We start from the raw sequence: 18,686 nt of genomic DNA, 5'->3' as shown, positions 1-18,686 counted from the left end.
AGAGATAAGAGAATTGCAAATGCTATGAAAAGATTGAGTTCAGCAAGATAATCACCTAAGAATTTCATTCAAACACTAACAAAACCTTCACCTACAACCTACCCTGGCACACTCTACTCTGACTCTGGAGTCTTCCTTGCAACAGCCCTTTACAAAATTCTTATTACTCTCAATTCCTTGCCTGCTCTCCCTATATTCCCCTTCACCTAATGTATTCCCCATTTCACACACATCCCTCCCCCCCCCCCCCCCCCCACAATGCCTTTTCTCCACTTGCCTCTATATTCTTAGTCTAAACCAGATCTGAAACTGGGTTAATCAATCTGGCTCTTACCAGTGCCAGCTTTCCTGTTTGATTATTTAAATTGAAGTCATCCAACTAATAAAAAAAGGTGAATAATTTTTTACAATGTGGTCAAATTACAAGAATCAAAATAAAAACCCAATATAACTAACATAGGCTGATTTAAGATCACTCTGTTTTGGTTTTCCCCTCTCATTCTGACCTTCTAATCTGTATCTTCCATCTCTCACTTAAAATCACCCTTTGACCTTATGCAGATGTTCAGTATGCCAGGGAGATTACCAAGCTGAGGACAAGCTGCAACAAATACATGCTCATGGCCACACTTAAAATTGACTATAAAAATTGACTTTTTTATTCTTATCCTAACAAAACGCAGTTCTACATATTTGAACCAAGAGAATAAGCATAATTAAACAAAATGATCATTTTATGAGTATCGTGTACAGCTTAAAAAATGACAGCATGCAGTGAAATGAAAGATCAACATCCAACAGGGCAGTTTGATTCAGAAAAATAAATAAACAAGGCATGTTTGAATAGAAGAAACGGGAAGACCTTTGGGAAACAGTTACAAAAAATTGAGGGCAATGAAGAAACTCATCAGTGTTTCTTCACCCATATCTTCTCTCCTCAATTTTTTTCTCAGTGAGTCACTTCCAAGACTAGTTTCAGTTACCCAATTGTCCATCACATTACTAAAGAACAGCAAGTGCATTACACAACAAAACAACAGTAGGTACATTACACAACAAAAACAACTAAAGAATAGCAGGTGCATTACACAACAAAAACAACTAAAGAACAGCAGATGCATTACACAAAAAACAACAGCAGGTGCATTAACAACTATACATCTACCCGTTTCATGTAGAGTTTGAAGAAACATTAAACAACAGCAGCTGAAGAGCATCAAAAGAAACATCGATAAGGGAACTAAGCCAGGCATGATTTGGCTTTTACATTCTTCAATAAGATACACCATTTAAGAAAGTTCGTTCAAATTAACTCCTCCATCCAAGGCATCCCACATTGTTTGCGCGAGGTCATCACGAAAATGTTCTGCATTGAAAGCAACATCATCTTGAACTTGATGATTGCCAATAAGAGAGTCTTCATCAGATTCTTCATTGCTCTCTAGATCCTCACTTGAGCTTGAATCTTCATCATCATCATCAGATTCGCCATTTCCAACCCATTGAAGTTCTTCTTCGTAAGTGTTTTGAGTAAGAATAACATTATGCAGAAGAACACAAGCTATAGCAATCTTCACTTGTGTTTTGAATGGGTATTTTGCTTGGACTCTCAAAATCTTAAAACGCCTCTTCAACATACCGAAAGTACGTTCAATGAATTTTCTCACAGAAGAATGTCTCAAGTTAAAACAATTCTTTCAGATTTTTGGGTGATTATGACGGTTCCTCCACTCTTTCAAATGGTATCGAGTACATCGAAACGGTCTTAAGAAGCCCCTTCTATTAGGGAAACCAGCATCAACAAAAAAGAATTTCCCTTCAGGTACCTTTAGTCAACTTTCTCCATTCCTATGTATGGCATCATACAAAACTCTTGAGTCTCAGGCTGAACCTTCACAACCAGCTAGGATATAAGTGAACGTGTGATCATGATTGCACACAGCCAAGATATTTTGAATAATGTCTCCCTTCCTATCCCGAAACCTTTTTTGTTTGTCCACCCCTACCATTGCAGACACAAGAGATCCATCTATGGCACCAATGCAATTCTTGAAGAAAAGATAATATTTAGCTTGGTACTCCCTCATGCATGGAGACTTCAATAGTATTGGATACAGTTTTATTATTGCATTCAAAGCAAAATTCAGGTGTCAACTCACAGTCTCACCGGAATGACTAGATCGATGACCAAGGTCACAATTCGAATGGTTCAACCCAAGTACTCTCAAAAACATCACCATTTGTTCCTCCAAATTCACAAGCCTATTATCAAACATAAGACCCCTATTCCTCACCAATTTACACAACCCGAAGAATGCCTTTCTACTCTACCTAATTTACTTTCGACAAATATGATCAGATACCCCAATAATTCTGTGTTTCTTGTTGGCCACGAAGAGTCTCGCCCCGGTATGGAGCTCTAGTTGGGAACAACAATCTTTTAATTTTTTCCATTGCTAGGGCAACACCAATAATCACAAATATCACGGTTATTAATGCCTTCATATTACACCAACAAAAAAAAAAGATCCTAAATGCTCGGAATCTTATATTCCCTTTCTTGTTAGTCTTTTCTCTTTAGCCACATTGAAAGTGAAGTCCATATTTGGGTTCACTTGTCCCATGCCCACCAAACCACAAGAGAAGAAAAATATTAAATAAAACAGACGGGTATAAAAGATGTTATATGGAACACCGAGTTCCATACCCCAGTTGTCGACATGGTGGACATCATAGTTGTCACGGCGACAAGGCGATGCAAGGCGGTTTAGGTTAATTGAGGCGATGAGTCTACGAGGCGCCCTCCGAGGCGCTTTTGAGGCGGTTGAGGCGTTTTAAGTGAAATTGTTAGTGTACATCTCATTCACTCTAAATCTATCATATCTTATATAATAAAAAAACTAATATCACACTACCTCAAGTCATCCAACATACTACAAACCACACATCATAGGTCTTGAATAAAAAGTCATGAGAAGAAAGGAAGAGAAGAAGTTGTTTGTCGCTGGCCACTGCTTGCCGAAGTGTCGTCGCAGGAATGGAAGAGAAGAAGAGAGGAAGAGAGAAAGAGATTAGGGATTAGAGTGAGAGTGTGAGACTTGAGTTAAGAACTTATTCTCTTTCGACTTTTTGTTTGTTTTTATTTTTATTTTAACATTTGATCACATGTAGCGTTATTATACATATGCATAGAGGTTCAAACAATACATACTTTACAATCGGAATCTAATAAGTATTTCAATATATGCCTTCGATTAGGCATCTTTCTCGTGATTTAAAAAAGAAAAAAGAAAAAAAAGGGACGCCTTATTGCCTAAAAATAAGGTGACTCCAATTTGAGGTGTTCCGAAGGAGCCCAGAAGCCGAGGCGACGCCTTGACAACTATGGTGGACATTTTGATTGGCCCTGCTAGAGGCTAGACAAATATCAACCTAATAACCAATACATCTATCTTTTTGGGACCGGTTAACCAACTACCCACCCTAGAATCCCTAGACTGCTGCCAAAAAAGTAAAGGGATCAACTGAAGAAAATCTCACCTCAACAAAGAAAAAAAAGATACTGAAAGCCTTCTTCCACCACTCAGGCATGAAAGACTTCAACGATTCGGACACCCGTTCTTGTACGAGAAAAGATACACGGGTTTTCCAATATCTACGGGAATCCCAATCTAGCTTCACATTCAGCTCTCTCTGCAACTAAAAATTTACATAGACCATGACTTGCCATCAATAATGCTACACAGGATGTTAACTAAGTACCTTGGGAAAGTAGTAATTAAAACCACAACTTGTGGCCACATCTCCTGACAAGTAGTTGTCCTTAAAATCAGCAGCCAAAGATCCTAGTTGCATGGTTGACAGCAACATAAGATAATGGAACCAAATTCACAACAAAATTCTTAAAGAGTTTATTTGCTTAATCTAGAGCAAATTGCACTGGCACCCCAAAATGGAGGCCTTAAAGCACTGACACCCCATTTTATGTTTAAAAAACACTGACACCCCAATTCAATAAACACACTAGTCCATTCCGTTAGTGAAACTGTTAACCCATTGTTAATTTTTTTGTAATTCCAAAAATGACCTTACTAAAATCTGAAAAAGAAGAAAAAAAATGAAAAAAAAGAAAGAAAAGTGAAACGGTTGAACTCCCAATCGTCCATAAAGTTAGTTTTTTTTTTTTTTGGTAAATGAGAATAGATTTCTTGAATAATAAGTCAAGGGTATGATAGTCTTTGCAAAAATATGATTAACCAAGTAATAACCCTACTAACGGATTGGCCTTGTGTTTTTTAAACATAAAGTGGGGTGTCAGTGCTTTAAGGCCTCCATTTTGGGGTGCGAGTGCAATTTGCTCTACCTTTTAATATGGCTCCCAAAAATAGCTAACAGTTATTGGACTGCTGCTATCAAATTGTCCAACCACAATCTGCAGGGAGGATCAAACAGGCATTTCAGCTAAAAAAAATAAATTTCTTTATCCAGATAAGGAGTGTAACCATGGAGAACCAAAATCTAGCTAGCTCTAGATAGTTCTAAAAGGAAGGTTATGTGAATGTGGAAAACAGCAACTTATTAAAGAGAATTAATCCAAACAACATAGAATAGGCTTCCAACAATACTTATTCCAACCAAAATTTGTGTTTATTGTTTTTTCAAATCATTTTCACATTCTATAAGGTGTGCATCAAATGACATATAGAAGACGGCAGATAGAAAAATTATAGAAGAATCATTAGATCTTATAAAATTGATACATCATTCCATGTGTCGTATCTTGCACCAACACCAAAGTGTGGCCACATGCGCTCATGAGACCAAAACAACTTAGTTCCAAGAGATATGTGGGCAGTAATAGTCTATAGAGAGGAGATAATAATTATACTTACAATAAAATTTTATCAGAGTAATTGTACACACAATACAGAGCACTAAAAGAAATTGCATAGTTATACATAAAGAAATAAACGCTAAAATATTGCATACCATCAAAATCCAAGTTCAAAAGTTGCAAATATAGAATAGCCACTTACAAAAATATTTAAAAAAAAAATCTTTCATGAATGCCATTTGTTACGAACACCTGAATAGGAACCCTATTGAGAAAGCACATTACAATTTTAACCCTATTAAGGAAAGCACAATACAATTTTAACTGCAATACCTGAAATATGTTAGGAATTTCTATAGTAACCTAACTTAGAGCCATGAAGGAGAAACAATGCATTAACCGCAGCAAGCTTCAAACTTTTATATTTAAGAAAATCTCAGCATTTGAAATTTCAAATTTCCTTTCAGCCAACCAATATTGTTCTTGAATTGAGGAGTTAAGATTAACAAATGTCAAAATTAGATGCTATGTCAAAATTGTCAAATGCCAAATTTCAAAAATTTGTATCGTATCATTTCAAAATATCAAATATTTTGGAAATTTCAATCTAAAAGATGCACTATTTCATACACATTTCTCCTTAACTCCTCCCTCTATCTCCTAAGTTGTTCATCATTGTTCTCGTAATCCATTTCAGTAGTGATAACGCGAGACAGTTATTACAAATAAGACAAGATAACAAATGAAAATGTTTCATTGCAACCCTAATTGATTACATAGTCTATATGACACGAATTCAGTACAATATTAAGCATATCTTCTATCCTTAATCAAATTACATACTACAACTTCCTAACGAGACATGGCATCACTCCTATGATTAGAAGAAGAAGTACAACCACAATGACAACCATAGCATTTTGTTAAAATTCTAGCTTACTCTCTACTTATTTCAACCTTTTCTTCAAACCTTTCAGCTCTTCCTTCTTTACGTCTTCTTCCAGTCTTGTATGCATAACAAAAGCAGGATTGGATGTGCTTACTTCTTCTAGTGGTTCACACCACTTAAAGAAGCCACATACCCCAGGAAAGGCTTCATAGCATTGATATAGCCGATTTTGAAGTTGGGATGATGCCCCCGCAATCCTAATTGAGGCTTGCCTTCCAAATTTGCATATTGTCTCGCTAAACTTCAAATACAATCCTGAACGATCGTTGACACTACCAATAGACATCTTGTAATTGTACAAAAATAGGATGGGGTTGAGAACTATTGAGAGATGTCAATAGCTTTAGACTCAAAACTCCTAAAAGCAATAGTTAGGTCGACAAACTTGAGGGTACATAGCACCTCTTACTGTTATGTATTTTTAAATATAATCCAGAAAACTCAATTGGAATCCAGCTCAACCAAGATCACAAATGGGGTTGAGAACTATTGAGAGATGTCAATAGCTTCAACAATCATAAGTCAGCAAGAAGAAGAAGCAAGAGACTAATGAAACTTATATTGTATGTTGCCAATAAATTAGTGGTTCATGATTACATAAAGTATCAACCTCTATTACCTAAATAGAACAAAAATTAATTTTATCTCAAGAAAAATATAACAAAAATGAATACGACAAAACAAACCGGGAGTTGTTTGGAATCAACCAGGAAGACTTGAAAAAATGAAAGAGAACATTTTCTTAAAAGAAGAGAGTCCATTTGACAAAATCAATCACAATAAATAAATAAGTACAGGACTAAAAATGGGCATTTCCCTATATTCTAACTTCTTTCTTACTCGGGGCATTTCTGATTGTAATTTTGAAATGCTTTTCATGGGGCATTCAAAGAATCAGGGTTACGCATCATGCCTAAAGGCTTATGCAGGTTCTGTCGCATGTCTCCAAAGATCTAAAATGCCTCACCAAAGGCCTCCCCTTTTAGAGCTAAATTCAGTAAAAAAACCACCGATGTTTTACAAATTATTTCAGTTTCAACAATGGTTGAAGCAAAATTGGGTGGACTCAGTCAGAATGCAGGTTTTCTACTTAAAAGCTATGGTTTTGAATCAGTTTAAATACAAACATATAAAGCATCACCAAAGTTGAAACAAGATAAATTTGACCTATCTTGTGAGTTTCACGTAATTTAACAAATTAGAGGTGGAAAACTCCAATCCATACTTCATATTTTTCCAAAACCACATTCATTTCTTGGTGGGAAAATGGGTCAAGACTACTACAACGCATTTACAGCACTGATTTGTTGAATCTAAGCAAGATTTGGGTAAGATTTAAAATTAGATGCAAACCCATTTTTCCCAAATTGTTTCAAGCCTTCTAGAGCTCTAAATAGTATTGATGTAGAAATTGAGGAATAGTTGAGTAGGGTGTTACTCAGGTTGTACACTTTTACTTGACTATTAGTTACATTTGTACAGATATAGTGAGACTAGCAAACATTGACATTGTGTAATATTAAAAGATTTTTCTTCATTCCTAATGCATATTTAGAACTGCTTAATGAGGGTTTCCCTAAAATTCTTTTGTCAAAATATGACCAAACAAAATGGTCTTCAGAAACATGCAGAGTTTCGAATTATGGTCAAAACCGAAACCTCAAAGTTTTTAAAAACCAGTCATTCACACAATTATTGCAAATTTTTGCATCAAACCATCCCTTAATATCTTCTTTTCATTAGCCAAAAAACCTTGTTTTCTTTATTGATACATGCTAAAAAATAAGTGCTTAAGCCCCTGCACTCTACCCTAATTTCTTAGGACCAAGACCATAATCGTCCCCCAGCACCCACAAAAAGACAGAGGGAGAAGGTGCTCTACTCATGAAGAATAAAATCCAAAATAAATGAACAAAAATAAAGTGTTAGAAAACAAGCATTAAATAATCAAAACAACAGCTGAACTTGAACAAAGAAAAGAGAGAAGAAGAAGAAGAGAAGAGAGATGAAGAACTAGTAGAAGAGGCTTGTGATTCTTGCTTAAGAGTCTAGAATCACAAAGCCCTTTTAAATATAACTTCTAATGAATCTAATACAACTTGAGAAACAAGTAATTGCCCTCTAGAAAAAGGAAACAAAAAATTACAACTTTAGTAACTTCCTAGCTCCTAAAATAGAAAATTCTGAAAATAGAAACTATGCTTTCTAAAATCTCAAAACTTATGTAGCAAGACTCCAACATTAGAAATAGAAAGTAGAGTAGCATCACTAGCATATACTGTTCACGTGAACAGTAACACAGATTTTACTGTTCGCGTGAACAGTGCCGTGAATAGTAAAAACATATTTTTTACTGTTCACGTGAATAGTGTCGTGAACAGTAAATAGCCCAAGTGTTTATACTTCAACACTCCCCCTCAAGCTGGAGTGTACACAAAGAAAACTTCAGCTTGCACAATACGAATAAACTTGAAAAGTAGAACCAATCTTGAATCGTGTAGCAATGGCAGATGTCGATAAACACTGAGAAAACTTCACCCAGGAGATAATCAACACCAACTTAAAAAAAAAACTTTAATTCTTCATGTCAATAGAACCATCTAATATTGAGAACAATCGACGATGTTGAAAACAAACAAAGTCCATAAGTATAGCAGGATCAAAGACACTATCCATATAATGCCGGTAGTTGGGAGAAATATCCACACTAGATCTTCAAAATTGTAACTCCAAAGTCCATATAAACGCTTCACAAGAAGGCAAGTAACAGGTAAAGTATGGGTAGGTATAAGGCAATATTAAATACTGTGGACCAAGTAAGGAGGTAAAAAACAGTATAGGTTACTGTGGACCAAGTAGGTAAGGTAGTATGGGTTACTACAGACCAAATAGGTAGGTAAAAGACAGTATAGGTTACTGTGGACCAAGTAGGTAAGGTAGTATGAGTTACTACGAACCAAATAGGTAGCTAAAAGACAATATAGGTTACTGTGGACCAAGTAGGTAGGTAAAAGACAATATGAGTTATTGTGAACCAAGTAGGTAAGGTAAAGGACAGACCAAGTAGGTAAGGTAAAAAACAGGTATGGGTTATGCGGACCAAGTAGGTAAGGTAAAAGATAGTATGGGTTAATGCGGACCAAGTACGTAAGGTAGTATGGGTTATTACGGACCGAGTAGCTAAGGTAAAAGACAATATAGGTAAAGACATGTAATGATATCGTTGTAGAATGCCATAGGTTGAGGACAAAGATCTTCACAAATAATATCCATCAGCACATCTTGAGTAGATATAGAATAAGGTACCATTCTCCCCCTCACGTGTAGCATTACACGTGGACAATTAATGATGAGCAGTGTATTATTCACCAATAAAAGTTGATCAAGCAGCAGAAAATCGTCTCACAGCACAAAGTCTTGTGCACCAAAGGGGAAAAAAATTCTGGACCACCGCTAACCCTTAGGCAGGAGCAAATTAGATCAGGAAAAAAAATATATTGAACCAGCTTGGAATCTCAAAATTGCAGTAGTCATTGCAGCAATCCACTTGGAAGAAGTGCAATAACAGTTGCTGCAGTAGCAGATAATATCAGATCTCGAACCATAGCAGCAAACTTCTGCTAGATTTGAAACTCTAACAGATCTCGATATGAAGGAAAAATAGTCCTCTAGGTCTTTGTAGAAGTATTAGATAAAAAGAAGGCTAAACTTGATTTTGAAATAAACAACGGAAGAAGTAGTAAAGCAAGAAGGTAGCAGCAGAATTTTTCAGAAGAGATAAATTCAATGAAACAAGGGTACTAGTATACAACTTGCAACTAAACTTATAGCACAAACAATGGAAGACAATACTTAGGTCTTGCAATCCGAATTATGGGCATATCTTTGCAAGAATCAAGAGGAATCCCAAGACATCGATAATAGTGCGATTGAACTTCAGATTTGCACACAAAAAAAGGGTAGTAGCAGCCTCAGTTGAATCAAATAGGTAGACATATCCCCAGAAAGCTTAGGGCTTTTTTATAGTATTAATACATAGATACTTGGTGCTTCAAAAGTTAAAGAAGAAGGACAGCCATGCACAATTACTGCAGCGAAGGTTGGGGCTACCCTAGATAAGAAAAAGGAAAAAAAACTGGGCAGCCAAAAGAGAGAAAACAGTCCCTATGATTAAACTTGCTCTGATGCCATGTTAGAAAACAAGCATTAAATAATCAAAACAACAGCTGAACTTGAACAAAGAAAAGAGAGAAGAAGAAGAAGAAGAAGAAGAGAAGAGAGATGAAGAACTAGTAGAAGAGGCTTGTGATTCTTGCTTAAGAGTCTAGAATCACAAAGCCCTTTTATTTATAGCTTCTAATGAATCTAATACAACTTGAGAGACAAGTAATTGCCCTCTAGAAAAAGGAAACAAAAAATTACAACTTTAGTAACTTCCTAGCTCCTAAAATAGAAAATTCTGAAAATAGAAACTACTACCAAAATAGAAACTATGCTTTCTAAAATCTCAAAACTTATGTAGCAAGACTCCAACATTAGAAATAGAAAGTAGAGTAGCATCACTAGCATATACTGTTCACGTGAGCAGTAAAACATATTTTACTGTTCACGTGAACAGTACCGTGAATAGTAAAAACATATTTTTTACTGTTCACGTGAATAGTGTCATGAACAGTAAATAGCCCAAGTGTTTATACTTCAACATAAAGTAATGGCAGTGTATATTGTCTATTCTCATTTAATCAGCAAGAAGAAGAAGAAAGATAGCAAGGTTACAAAACGCAGAAAGAAGAAGAAGCATAGATTTTATCTGTGATTTGCTCCAAGAAAATGTGCTCCAACAAAAATCTCGTTATTTCGCTCCAAAACCCTACCATGAGAAGAGGATATCAATGGAAGTAGACGAAAAACCAAGTAGAAATGAAAACCAAGATCTACCTTCGACCAAAACAGTTGTGGAGAGAACGTTGAAGCGAGGAGATGAAGAAATCTGGGAAGTTCTCTATTGTTCGAAAACCCTAGAGAGCTCTTCGTCTAGTTTGAAAGTCGGAGAGTTCTGTTGACGTGATTTTTGTGAATGTGCAAATGTTTAGCTCTTTTATAGTAGGGGTGAAATCTCTCCCCATACCCATAAATCTACAAATTCACGTTTTTAGTGGAAAAAGGTGAATTTCTAGATTTCATGAATCTAGGGATTTTCATTACCAACAACAACAATAAGCCTTGTCCCAATTAAATGGGGTCGGCTACATGGATTCTTGCCCTCCAATTAGTTCTGTTCGAGGCCATACTAGATACAAGGCCTAAGCTATACATATCCTTTCTCACCACTTCTCCTAAGGTTATCTTAGGTCTACCCCTAGCTCTTCTAGTTCCTTCAATATGGATTATATCACTTCTCCGTACAGGAGCATTTATAGGTCTCCGTTGAACGTGGCCGTGCCACCTCAAACGACTTTCTCTAAGTTTATCACTTATGGGAGCAACTCCCAGACCAACTCTAATATGATCGTTTCTTATCTTATCCATCCTAGTTTTGCCACTCATCCATCTTAGCATCCTCATTTCTGCTACACTGAGTTTATCTATATGATTCTTTTTAACAGCCCAACACTCTGCACCGTACATCATAACTAGTCGAACAACGGTCCTATAAAATTTTCCTTTAAGCTTTAATGGAATACGCCGATCACATAAGACCCCGGACGCACCTCTCCACTTCATCCACCCTATTTTAATTCTTTGGGAAACCTCATCTTTTAAATCACCTCTTTTACTTATGATTGAACCTAGGTACCTAAAACAATCACTTTGAGGAATCTCTTTATCGTCAAATATAACCACCTCATCATCTGCCCAATCATGACTAAAGTTATAAACTAAATATTCTGTCTTCGATCTACTAAGTTTAAAGCCTTTTGATTCCAAAGCTAATCTCCATGATTCTAATTTGGTATTAATCCCCACTTGGGTCTCATCAATCAACACAATATCATCCGCAAAAAGCATACACCAGGGGACCTCATCTTGAATGTCTTTGGTTAATTCATCCATTACCAATGCAAATAGATATGGGCTTAAAGTTGACCCTTGATGTAGCCCAACTTTTATCGGGAATTCATTACTTTGTCCCCCCACTGTTCTAACACTAGTCACCGAACCATCATACATATCCTTAACTATATCTATATATTTACTTGCAACACTTTTTTTTTCTCTAGTACTTGCCAAATTAACGCTCTAGGGACTCTATCATTAGCTTTTTCTAGGTCAATAAATACCATATGAAGATCTTTCCTACATTCTCTATACCTTTCCATAAGTCTCCTAATTAAGTAAATAGCCTCCGTTATAGATCTTCCCGGCATAAACCCAAATTGGTTCTCCGTAACTGTAGTTAAATGTCTCAAATGGGTTTCAATTATTCTCTCCCATAATTTCATCGTATGGCTTATCAATTTAATGCCCCTATAGTTATTACAACTTTGAATATCTCCTTTATTTTTGTAAATTGGAACCACAACACTTCTCCTCCAATCATCTGGCATTTTCCCTGTGCTCATAATCTTTTTAAACAACTTAGTCAACCAAACTAGTCCATGGGTTCCTAAGCTCTTCCATACTTCAATTGGGATTTCATCAGGACCTTGTGTCTTGCCGAGTTTCATCCTCCTTAAAGCTTCTTTTACTTCGAACGTCGAAATTCTACGTATATAAGTTCGGACATTGGTGCCTTGGTGGAAAGTGTAATTGTCCGAAACATAAGTGCTTGAAGAATGCTCATTTAGTAAACTAGAGAAATAGGTTTCCCATCTTTTCTTAATATCCTCCTCACAAACTAATACTTTACCATCTCCATTTTTAATACATCTAACATGGTCAAGATCTCTACTCTTCCTATCCCTCATCTTAGCTATCTTATAAATAGATTTTTCCCCTTCCTTTGTGCCCAACTTATTGTATAATTCTTCATACTTCCTTTCCCTTGCTTTTCCTGCAATTTTCTTAGCTTTATTTCTATCCAACCTATACCTTTGAAGATCCTCAACATCCTTAGTTCTTTGCCATGTCTTAAAACTAGCTTTTTTATTCCTAATGGCAGCTTGAACCTCACTATCCCACCACCACGTCTCTTTATAAGAATGGATCTTTCCTTTTGATTCACCTAAAACATCTTTAGCCACCTTCTTAATACACATAGCCATCTCATTCCACATTGCATTGGTATCCCCTTTAAAATCTCATTTTCCTTGTTTGACTACTTCATTAACGAAGGATTTAGAGTACTCTCCTTTCAAATTCCACCATCTTATTCTGGGATAGTTTACCTTGGACCTTTTATGTGTTCTTGGGACTAAGCACATATCCAAGACCACAAGTCTATGTTGTGCGCTTAAGCTTTCCCCGGTATCACCTTGCAATCCTTGCACAACAATCTATCAGTCCTTCTAGTTAGGAAGAAATCTATTTGGCTTCTATGCTGTCCACTTTTGAAAGTAATTAAATGTTCATCTCTCTTTTTGAAGTAAGTATTTATAATAGATAGATCAAACGCAGTAGCAAAATCCAAAATTGAAATCCCCTCCTCATTCCTTTCTCCAAAACCATATCCTCCATGAACACTCTCTCATATCCTCTTTGATCTTTTCCAATATGTCCATTTAAATCACATCCTATGATAATCTTTTCTCCTTGACGAATTCCTTGCATTAATCCATCCATATTTTCCCAAAATTCTAGCTTTAGACTTTCATCTAATCCTACTTGAGGTGCATATGCACAAATTATATTTATGAACTCTTTCTCCATTACAAGCTTGATAGCAATAATCCTATCACCCACTCTTTTAACATCCACCACATCATTTTTTAAATCTTTATCCACTATTATACCCACTCCATTTTTATTTGTTTTATCCCCAGTATACCAAAGTTTAAAGTCATCCAACTCTTTGGCTTTTTTACCCCTCCATCTAGTCTCTTGGATGCAAGCTACATTAATCCTTCTTCTCCTCATAACATCTATCAATTCTAAGCTCTTACCAATTAAAGATCCTATGTTCCAAGATGTCAATCTAATCCTACACTTATGGACTAGCTTCTTTACCCGCACTCGTCCATGGCGCGGTAACCCTTGCCTACTTATCACCGCATCCGGGCGCCGATGCGACGCGTCGCTTACAAGGGACGCCCTAGCTAACCCTTGCCCACTTATCACTACACCCGGGCCATAATGTAGCGCGTTGCTTCTTTTGTCGGGGAACGCCCTAGCATAGCTTTTATCATATAAGGTCGAATCCATTAAAAAAGGTTTGGCTAGATTTTTTTCCGGTGCCGGCTGCCGACCTGACGCACCAACCCTCCTCCTTTACCCGGGCTTGGGACCGGCAGCAAAACACTGGCGGAGTTCTAGGGATTTTCATAACCAAACGGATATAAATCTCGAATTCATGAATCAAAAGATTTGAAATCTCTGGATTCATGTAACCAAATAGGTCCTTATAGGTTTTAAGAAAAGTCTTTGGACTTTATTGTTGATACTACATCTGGGGACCATTCATACTAGGCACTTTTGAAGACCGGGGGTGTTATGGCAATAGTTGGTGTCCCAGGTGAGATATACTTTTAATCTTGAAAATGTTTGTACTACAACTTTGGCTGAGTTAATAGTAAGAGTTGTAAGTAAGTTCAAGTTAGCTGGAGATACCAAGTTTTAAATAGACATTCTTTGTATTTAGGTTTCATCATTTTAGTTATAACTTGATAAATATAATTTTTGCATTTGTTTTTCTTAAATTATTGTTCTTAGAATATTTTATCCTTCTTGGAATTTTTGTATCCATGTATTTGTGTTATGGGAATGAAAAGTATAATCATATACCATAACAAAAGCAAATATGTGGATTTTTAGTAAAAAAATAAAAAATAAAAAACCACCACCTAACTGGTGGCAGTTTTCAACTAATGCCCACTAATTATGTCTAAGTTTAACAGTCAAGTGTATAGGCGTGATTAGTGGCGATTTTGTAAAGCCGCCACCAATTAGGTGTCTCACGAGCAGTACCAAAAACCACCATCATTCAATGGCTGCAGCACTTTTAGTGGCGGACTTGTGGCGGTATAAACTATTTAAATGGTGGCTGTTTTTTGACTAATTAGTGGCAGAAAGAAAGAAAGAAAGAAAAAAAAAAAAAAAAAAAAAAAAAAAAAAAAAAAAAAAAAGGGACCACTAGTAGGCCCTTTTTTGTAGTGAACTAAAAGGTGTTGCATCACATCATGCATTTTTCAACATTCTTAAATAAAATTAATCTACCATGCAAGCTCTAGCACCATATCATGCATCTTAGCATCTCCATCAATATTGTAATCTTTAATAAGGGGGGAAAAGGGGGATGTTGAATATATCATTTAGCCATCAATAAAATCCTAATTTAACTTCCAAAGAATCATATATACCGTCTTTAATACTTCAAGATTTGAAGTCCACAAGCTATATCCATACAACACGCATCTTAGCATCTACATCTATATTGCAAACTTTAATAAGGGGGGAAAAGGGGGATGTTGAATATGTCATTTAGCCATCAATAAATTTCAAAATTTTAACTTCTAAAGAAAAGAAGAAATATATACACACACACACACACACACCGTCTTTTAATACCTTTAAGATTTGAAGTCCACATGCTATATTTCCATACAACATGCTTCTGCATGACATTTGATTTAAGTAAAGGTATCTCTTGCCCAACCCTCTCATTCCGTATGCTACAACAGTTTCGAAACATCAGCCGCTGGTCCTCACTTGATCTGTTTTCCATCTCTATCATGGATGTAAGAAAAGGTGTTAGTTAATCCAAATGGGTTGATCAGAATATCAAAAGCCTACTAGATGCATACTCATCAGTATTAGTAACACAGAAACAGCAATGCATGAAATCCTAACAGCAAGTTACAAAGAAGTTCAAATTGATAACCCCATACTTCTATTAAATTAGATTTTATAAAAGGAAATTATCAAAACACCACAGAAAAAAAAGTGTAATAGGTCTTAATTGCAATATACTAAATATTATAAAAGAAAATGTGCAGAATCTCACTTGCACTTCATCAAAGAAAGGAAAAGAAGAAGAGAGAGAGAGAGAGAGAGAGAGAGGTTACAAGGCAAAACTACCCATGCGTCTTTGTCCATGTAGTAGGGAAACAGGGGATTAGCCAAAATTTTCTTTTGAAGATAGACATAAAAAGTGACAACTCAACACCAACAAGACCAGCCCATATTACAGGGAACCCTCAAGGGGTGGGGGTACAGATACGGTACTACTTTGAGAAGCAAACCAGCAACCCAAGTACTTCAACCGAATCACGTGACATTCAACAATCAGAAACAAAGATACACATTGGCTGGCATCTGGAACTGGAGACCTGAAGCATCGTTCTCTCGATGGTTGAGTTGATTATAGACAATCAAAGAGCGAACCAACGCACTCTGCTCAATGGTTGAGTCCATACAAAAAAGAAATTCTGTATAAGATCAGCTTATTATGACCATTCAAATCATAAATTTAGAGATTCCTTGGAGCTACAGCTCACCAGATCCTCATTAAAATCATCACTTCTTGCTTGGGTCCCTGCTGTTTAAGATTTAGATGACAATGTCATTAGCAAATGAAGGAAACACGAACATAAAAGGATGTTGCTCTCCAATTTCCACTGACTGTGTTCAATATCAAAATCACACTACAGACTTGGAGTTGTTCTTCAAATCAACCTAAACTACAAGTTTACATCTACTAACATTTGATTGAAGGAGATACAAGAGTTATAATATTGTATAAGAAAATAGGGTAAAGTTGAATTCTGTAGCGAATAAGTCAGTCCTGAAACCATAGTTCTAAAAGCCACAGCCAGAGTCACTAGACCAGGTTGCAAATTTGTGGCCTGTAACTGCTTCTTCAACAGCGAACTGTTCACTCATATAAGTTCCATAGTTAACTTGGATCCATCATATGATTCCTTATTCATTGGAGGTTTTGCTACGATCCTTCTTGGGATTAGGTCAGTTTTGGTTCTAGTCTTACAATATCAATTATAAGGAAATCTTCTATCTCCTCATTTATATGCAACTCCATAAATTTAAATTTAAAAACTTAGCACCGTTGATGCTTATCATCACAGAATATGAGGTGAAAAGTCAGAAACACCGAGACATCTCAGTTTTGCAGGAAAAAAAGAAGAGATATGGATGGAGTTGAGAAAGTCATTTGTTTCAACCAATATCGACCAGTGTTCAAATAGTTAAACCATATTTAGCAGGTTCCAGTGTCTCGAACCATAAAAAATACAATGCTTTGGAAAAAATTAGTTCCCTTGACTGGTCTGCATCTCACGTTGATAGTCAGGAAAGCAAATACCTTAAAACAAGATGAACCAATTCCTACCCAAAAAAAGAGTACTACAACATGAAACGATGACCATGTAAGTACGATGTGTTAAAATAAACCCACAATCTAAGTCATTTCGATCAAATCAAAACAGCAGTCAAGTGACTGAAACGACAGTCAAAATACATATATAATAATGGTAATCCGAAGATGAAGAAAATAATAGTCGATCTTGAAGGGAGAAAAATGGAGTCGACGATGAAGAAAACTTACTGTAAGAAATTGATGTTGCATAACTCTGTCTCTCGCAGAAGGGAAGTTTGGTTTCAGCCCTCTCCTCGCACCTCTCTCTTCTCCAAGCTATCTCTCATCGCAGATCTCTCTTGCTGGACAAGACACGAAACCGAACCCAAAAGACCAACGTCTCGCTAGCACAAGAGGAAGGAAGACGAACCGGCAGGGATTTACCAAAGTCGCACCGACAAACGAGGAAGAATGAAGCAAAAACAAAATTCGAAACTCCCGCGTCGACCCAACGAATTTGCCCTTATTATATTATTTTTTTAATTTAATCTTTTTTATTTTTACATTTTAAGGGGTTAGATTTTATTAATTCACAAAATCAGACCCTCCTTCATTACCCGATTCCCAAATCCCCGGTTCTACCAATTCTAAATCTTTATTTTCCAAATCCTAATTGAAGATTAGGAAATGAAAATTAATGGGTGAAACGAAATCTCCAACTAGGATTTGCATCCCTTGAAAGACCTCTTCCAGCTTATAGTTTGCAACCATGTCTTTGAGTTCTTCATATTGGAGAAAGTCAGTATCACCTTGCATCATTTCACCGGGCATTTAGGAGGAATCAGCTTTTGCATTTGTGCATTTGGCCTTGAGCACGCGCACGTAGAGGTATGGCATACGATCGATGAGATCGTACGAGCTACGGTTGCGATCTTTGTTGAGTGAACAGATCTCCAGATTGTTTCCCTAGAATTTTGTTGTTTTCTTACTACTATTTTTTATTTTTGCTGCTTCGCGACATCGGTTTGAGTGATCGGAGGAGTCTCTACGAGCTCTGGCAGAGGAGGTGAAATGACTTTCTCTAAGAACTTACGATTACGTTTAAATCGTAGAAGTAGATATTCTATAGAGTGCTGGATAATCCTTTGTTTAATCACTATTTTTAGGACAAAAACCTGCGTCTCAAATTCTGCTTATCATACAGGCTAAGCTAAAATTTAGTTGTAAATGAGGGTCTCGGGTCTCTAATGAAATTTCAAATAGGTGGAAGAACTGGAGAGGATTTAGGTTTGAATGAATACCTGAAACGGAGGACTTGTGAAGAGCAAACAACATCAGCAGCAGTAGAAATTGTAAGTACCTTAATTCCATCTTTTGGGCTCTCTTCTCTCTCTAAGCCCAAAACACAAACACCTCTTGCTCACGAGTTGGAGATTACGTTTCACCCATTAATTTTCATTTCCTAATCTTCAACTAGGATTTGAAAACTAAGGATT

The 18,686-nt window shown here is 36.4% G+C and overlaps 1 long non-coding RNA gene across 1 annotated transcript; it reads right to left on the bottom strand.

Annotated features, from left to right (window-relative positions):
* Window positions 1-281: 281 nt before the first annotated feature.
* On the bottom strand, window positions 282-17,654 carry LOC149026935 (uncharacterized). Its single transcript, XR_016173726.1, has 4 exons — window positions 17,440-17,654; window positions 15,447-15,605; window positions 4,364-4,432; window positions 282-3,693 (listed from the first exon to the last, which is right to left on the bottom strand). It is a non-coding gene; the product is annotated as an uncharacterized LOC149026935 (long non-coding RNA).
* Between the last annotated feature and the right edge of the window lie 1,032 nt (window positions 17,655-18,686).

Source organism: Hakea prostrata, chromosome 1, assembly GCF_041222555.1.
Source record: "Hakea prostrata isolate BN-2017 chromosome 1, UWA_Hpros_2, whole genome shotgun sequence".
Taxonomy (NCBI): domain Eukaryota; kingdom Viridiplantae; phylum Streptophyta; class Magnoliopsida; order Proteales; family Proteaceae; genus Hakea; species Hakea prostrata.
The sequence above is the reverse complement of the archived record's forward strand: the minus strand, read 5'-3'. Positions and strand labels throughout refer to the sequence as shown.